We start from the raw sequence: 7,321 nt of genomic DNA on the forward strand, positions 1-7,321 counted from the left end.
ATTGATGACGTTTCTTTTTTTTTTTTTCTCTCTTTTTTTTTTCTTTTCGCAGCCGTGTTTCGTGTACATATTTATATCATGTGTTCGGGTGTGTGTCTATAAGGCGAGGGGGTGGGGCGGGGTGTACAGGTATGTCTGATATATCTCACTTCCAGCTGTGATTCCCAGTGATTTTGCTTTTTTGTCGCATGTGACATGTTTCTGGTGACGGATGTTTGAAGCACATATCGAAGGGTTTGTACATATCCATTGGCTCCATTGTGGTTGTTTTAGCTGACATGCGGTTGTTCTTATTGTGCTCCACAGACAGAGCAGCAAAAAGGGGAGCAAAGAATCATACAGATAGATAGTAAAAGTATATTGCCCATTGTCATGCAAGGAAATAAGCAATATACTAGAAAGATACTTTTTAAATTCAAGTCTAAAATCTCGTCAGTTGACTCTCTCAGCCTATGGTCCGATTCGCAGACTAATTCTGAGTTTAACTCTCAGACTATTATCAAATTCATTACAGACCAAGTATTGTTCTAATGTCAAGTGCATATGCTTTAGTAACCTGACAATTAAGCATAATATTTTTGACTATAGCTTGATGAAGCCTTATGTACAGAAAAGCGTGTCTTCACAAGTGACTTAGAACGTTGATGTTTTTGACTTTTTGCATTCATTATCAGTTGTTTTGCATGTCAGTTTAACGACTGCTGTTTTACGAAGTCCTTTAAGTAATTTCCTGTAACTGTATTTAGATTTTTTTTCGCCTCATTTCACCCTCATTTGCCCAGTTTCCCCCAGCTCTCCATTCATTCACATCTCCCACCCCTTCTAACTGATAATACTCAAATGTATACATTAATACTATTAACAAAATGTTTTCAATCACCGATATGCGTGACGGGACATTAAACAAAATTCCTCCTTCCTTGTTCAAAGCTCTCTCTCTCTCTCTCTCTCTCTCTCTCTCTCTCTCTCTCTCTCTCTCTCTCTCTCTCTCTCTCTCTCGATCTCTCTCTCGAGCTCCGAGCTCTCTCTAGGTCTCTGTCTCTCTCTAGGTCTCTGTCTCTCACTCACTCACTTGCTGTCCCGTTACGCGTGCTTCGTAAAGAACACACACACGCGCGCACACACACACACACACACAGACACGCAGACACACACACACACACACACACACACACATTTTTGCATGCATTTTTGGTGTGTGTGTGTGTGTGTGTGTGTGTGTGTGTGTGTGTGTGTTTCATGTACATGTGAGCAAGTATGTGAGAAAGGGTCTATAGATGTTTGGATTGATGTCTTTAATGGTCAAATGCAACTTGCTTGTTGGTTTTTTTTTTAAATTTTTTTTTTTTTTAGTTTCAGTTTTTGGTTTGCTGCAATATGTATGTGATGCATGATTGTTGTGATTCCTGATTTGGCATCAGCATAATGCTGACTTCCTTTGTTGGTATTCCTGTTGGTTATTGTCTGGCTGGGTATGATATCGCCAAAATACTTGCCGATGTTTCTAGATTATGAAGTACCCTGTATGTGTTTCTGTTGTTTTTTGATATGCCTGTTTTTGTTTTTGTTTTCTTGTGCTTGTATATTATTTACTAAGTCGCTCTGCAAAAGCAAAAAACACAACAACAAAACATGTTTATGGTTGGCATAGTGTGTCTTCCCTCGAATATCTCTCTACTACGGTTCTGCTCTGTCATTACGTATAATCAATCCTTGATATCATTATAATTGTTATATTGTTGTCATTATCACTTTTTATATTTCTGATACGTTTTGATCATCGACAGTTATATCATGGAAAAAATGAAGTTCTGACATGTACGTTCGCTTTATAGTATGAACTCTAATGTCAACGTGATCGGGCAGATCTGTAAAAAAAAAAAAAAAAAAAAAAAAACATATAATTTAATACCTTCACAAAGCATATGTCTATTGATTTATACACATAAACTGCATCACGCATACACAAACAACGTATGTATTAAAGTGGTGAGCTCAAAATGTCACATTGACCAGGTATACACGTATCATCCCCATTCATCCTGGTCTTTGAATTCGCATACTGGAAGAGCACTTATTGTCAGTACTACTACTACTATCATCATCATCATCATCATCATCATCATCTTCTTCTTCTTCTTCTTCTTCTTCTTCTTCTTCTTCTTCTTCTCCTCCTCCTCCTCCTCCTCCTCCTCCTCCTTCTTTTATTTTGTTTCATTTTATTTCTTTGTCTCTATGTTTTGTGTCGTTCTTTATTTTTGTTTTGTGTCGTTAAATGGGCAGAATTGTAAAAAGGTTTTTAATGCGCCTAATTCTTTACCCATAAAAGATTCAGTCAATCAATCCTTGTTCTTCTTCTTCTTCTTCTTCTCCTCCTCCTCCTCCTCCTCCTTCTTCTCCTCCTCTTCCTTCTTCTTCTTCTCCTTCTTCTTCTCCTCCTCCTTCTTCTCCTCCTCCAGCTCCTCCTTCTTCTCCTTCTTCATCTCCTTCTCCTCCTCCTCCTCCTCCTTCTTCTGCTCCTTCTCCTTGATCTTCTCCCCTTCTCCTTCTTCTTCTTCTCCTCCTCCTCCTCTTTCTTCTTCTTTTTCTTCTTCTTCTTCTCCTCCTTCTTCTTCTTCTCCTCCTCCTCCTCTTTCTTCTTCTTTTTCTTCTTCTTCTTCTCCTCCTTCTTCTTCTTATTTTTCTTCTTCTTCTCCTCCTCCTCCTCCTCCTCCTTCTTCTTCTTCTTCTTCTCCTCCTCTTCCTCCTCCTTCTCCTCCTTCTTCTTCTTTTTCTTTTCGGTGCCATTGTTGTTGTAATGACAACCATTCAATGTGTTTGGTGACGGTGGTCCGTTTACCTGGTTGTAATAATTGTCGATAAACCTGGGTAGAAAAGGATACCTAATGCTCATGTATGTGCTTTTTGAAAAAATGCAAATTTGTGCGATTGCTGATTTAATATGCTCACTATTCTGCTACTGGTGATTTAGATCAGTGTCGGATCACTATTTAGAATGAAATTGATGTAGAGAGGGTATCGTCTTCTCATGGAAGTCAATGCATATTTGGTCTCGATTTGAGCAGACTGTATATTGAATTTATGATTATGTTGAAACCACAATCAACTGTTTGATGGAGTAGCCACTTCCCTTAGCCCAGAATTATTTGATGGAATACTCTTTCCAAATGCCATAACGTGTTGTTATTGTTGTAAAATGTGTGTCAGCTATAGGGACTGACAAGACCTGTCTTGGGGCCTTCTTGATACAAAAATGACCAAACTCATGGTAGTTTGATCAAAGACGGTGTGCTGGTGCAAAGTAAATATAATGAGTGCTGTCTTTGCCTTCAGAAAAAAACTGAAAAGAACTTCTTTTCCTTCTTCTTTTCTGAAAATGTCCTTTCTTTCCCATGGCAGTTTCAGCAAGTATCTGCCGGGCAGCAGTCCAGTGGTGAGACCAGTTTTGAACCGCGCGTGATGGGCGTCATCGCTGCTCTGATAACTTCCTGGCTAAGGTTTCAGTTTCAGTTTCAGTTTCCCGAGGAGTCGTCACTGCGTTCGGACAAATCCATATGCGCTACACTACACCCGCCAGGCAGATACCTGACCAGCGGCACAACCCAGCGCGTTAGACAGGAGTGCATGCATATAATCCTGTCTGTACTACCGAAGTGGATTTCTGCTACAGAATTTGCCAGATGACAACACTTACGTTGCCGTGGGTTCTTTTCCAGTGCGCCAAGCGCGTGCTGCACACGGGACGGACATCAGTTTATTATCTCATTCGAATGACGAGACGTTCAGTCTGGTTTTCCAGTCAAACTTGGGAGAAAGTTCGAAACCGTGCGCGTGATTCGAACCCAAACCCTCACGGGCACAGTTTGGGCAGATACTCGTCTCAACCATTCTGCCTCCTGCACTCCTAAATGGATCTCGCTTGAATGACTTATTGGAACTATGTCTTCGTAGGTTTTCAAGCAGTTCCTAAAGGATTCAAAGCTGTTTTAACTCACTCAGTACGGCCAGTCCTCTCTTCTCCTCTACACAGACCCCTCGGATGTCTAGTGGGTGTCTGAATGACCCAACCTTTAGCTTCCGTCGTCAGAATTGTGGTATTCTTTGTCTACATTCACCTCTTCAGTATAAGAGCGTTCCGCTTGCAATATTTTGATGATGGTAATTGGGGTGAAACGCTGTTAACGTCGTCTCTTTCGCCGTTCGTATGGAGAGAGTTAAGACTCGCTTTGGAAAAACAACAACAAAAACAAAACCCACAAAAAACAGGAACATGTATCGCCGCTTTGAAAGAACTGCACTGGCTCCATTGAATCCTAATACTGCTACAGGTCTGATGAACCACTCCCGATGTATCTGTCCACTTTCCTTTCCATATATATATCCCTCTTTGTTCTTCTCAGTGGAAAACCTAAACCCCCAAAGCTTGACGGGAAACTTTAAAACCGCTGCCATACATTGGTTGAATTACAACCAGTCTTGCTATTTATATTGATTATATTTTTTGTATAGAATTATGCTTGGAAGTTGTTACCATGTTGACATTGCAATTGCTTTAATAATGCTTCGTGAGTTGTCCATCTGTTGTGGTGGTGCTGTGCATAGTGTGTGGAATGGAACTGTGGTGGTGATGATGATGTTCAAGAGAAAATATGTCACCTTGGATGCAAGGGAGGGGAAAAAAAGAAAAATCTTTGCAAAAAGAAATGCAAAAATGTATATATTATTATAAACAAATCTGTCCTGAAATATTTTTTGCGAAGCATTCTCTTAGAAGTGTTTTAACTTGTGCGTGCTGTGCGCGAGTGTGTGTGTATGTTTGTGCGCTGTTTTTTTGTTTTGTTTTGTGTGTGTGTGTGTGTGTGTGTGTGTGTGTGTGTGTTATTGTGTGTGAGGGGGGGTATATGTATATATATATATATATATATATATATATATGTACACACACACACACACACACACACACACACACATATATATATATATACATATATCTGTGTGTGAGAGAACACCTGCAGATGTTTGCAGTCTAACACACACACATAACCAAAACGCAGAACCTACACACACACACACACACACACACACACACACACATACCCACCCACCCACCCACCACACACTGAACACGAAAGCAGTGAACGAAGCGGAGAGAAGACATGAAGACAAACGTGAAAGGCAAGGCACCTTACTGAAAGCACTGTTGACAACGAACCCCGTAGAAGATCTTGCCTTTCATCAAAGACCCCATATACATAATTACCCCTGCATACAGGGCCTTTGCTGTCATTCAACCGTGGACTGCCAGCAGAAAAGCTTGGGTGTCGAGCGACCTAGATACAGTGCCATTGAAGCGTACATTTAATCGTTTTGGTTTTCAAAGAAAACGAAAAAAAAATTATATATATATACATATAGAATAAATATTAAATCCAGGCCCAGATGTCTTTGTATTTGGAATGGCGAACACACCAAAAAATAGTCTTGGTTAATTCGTTAACCTTTAAAACTGTTTTTGTGTGTGGGGTGGGTGGTGGTTTAAAAAGCTCTCATTTGCTCATGTTGGTCCTAAGTACCTCCAAAAGGAAGGTTGATTTGCACAGCAAGCGACACTTGGGAGTGCTCATCGGGCTTGCTACTCGCTCTTGACTGCGACTCATAGAAAAACCACTACTCAAGCAAGGAGAAATTACCAATTGCTCGACAGGGACTTTTGGGTTTTTTTTACACAAAAAAAAGAGAAGAAAATGTCTCTCAAAACACAGAGTGGGTAACAAGCCTGATGAACACTCCCAAGTGCCAAACAGCTGTCGCTTGCTGTGCAAATCAACCTTCGTCCTTTTCTTCCAGCAAATCTTTCCTCCAGTCTTTCCTGTTCTGAATATGTTCATTGTTTTATGCGTTTATTTAGCTCTTATGATTTGTCGTATTGCTGTTACCATTTTTCAACAATAAGATAATGTCAAAATGTAAACAACAAAACAAACAATAGATACATAGACAGATAGATAGATAGATAAATAGATTGATATCAAGGCACAATCTCCCCCTGTAGTAAGGTCTCAACAGCCAACCAAAACGTAAGGAGTTTGTCAGTCACACAGGCGGAAAAAGGTTGCAATATTTCTCACATCAGGATCCTTTTTTTTTTTTTTTTTTTTTTTTTTGTTAATAGGCTTAATGGCTGTACTGAATTAGTACGAGCGAACGTTCAACACAGCTTGTTTGTTCTGCGAAGCGAAACGTATACAGACGTGGAACTGATATCAAACGAAGGCCTATCTCCAAACCGATCAGTTATAGGAAAAATGATGGTTAATTTAGTTACTGTAGATATTGTGATTGATTCTGAGCACAATTTTGAATGCGTTTCCTATTTTGTATTGGTTACATGAAATATGTAATGATTTGTTTCTCAGTGGTACCCCCATTACGGGGTTTCCGGACATGTAAACTTGTCTTGTCTTGTCTTGTCTTGTCTTGTCTTCTGTTTTACAACGGTGGGCGCGAGGCAAAAACACGATTGACAGGACTGCTGGGGGCCAGGGTGACCACATGCACACACTGATCAGTTTCTGAACATAATATGTTTCTCTCTCTCCACCCACTCCCTCCCTTCCACTGTGGCTATAAGCATTGCAGGAGGACGCAGAGCTTTTTTTTTTTTTAAAAAAAAAAAAAGAAGAAGAAAAAAGGGGGGGGGGGGAAGAAAAGAAGAAAAACCAGTATTTCATAGCTGACACACCAAGAAGTCATTGACACGAGGCCTTGTGGGACGGGGCCACCTTTCGTTCAAATTTCAGCTTTCTGCTCTAGTTGAGTCTATTCATATGCTGCTGGTGTGTCAAAAGGAAGGCAGCGATGCAAAAAGGGCTCACATTTCTTCGCTGGTGCATTCATATGCGCTGTGTTGGGGCCCGAAACGTATAAACGCTATTTCTGTCAGAGTGTACAAAACTTGATCCGAATGCGACCACGCCCTTCATTTTTGGCAAAAGATCTGGCGCCAGTCATGTTGAAATAAGCCAGTCTGTCGCTGTGGGGTTGTTTTGGTGACTGACTTGGGCGGTGGTATACAGGGGACATTACGCATGAAGAAAGAGCAAAGAAACGTGCTTATCATCATTTAAATTAACGAAGTTTGTAAATAATCAATGACATGATATTTACAGATTGCAGACCCTGGATATTTTCTACCCACCCCACCCCACACACCCAATGAAATGTTATTGTCGCGTAACAAATGAGGATGCCATTACAAATTGTTTATAAAGTAGGCCTACCGTAAACTGCCTTGTAAGCGCCCACCCCTTCAAATTTCACC

This window comes from Babylonia areolata, chromosome 4, assembly GCF_041734735.1.
Source record: "Babylonia areolata isolate BAREFJ2019XMU chromosome 4, ASM4173473v1, whole genome shotgun sequence".
NCBI lineage: Eukaryota > Metazoa > Mollusca > Gastropoda > Neogastropoda > Buccinidae > Babylonia > Babylonia areolata.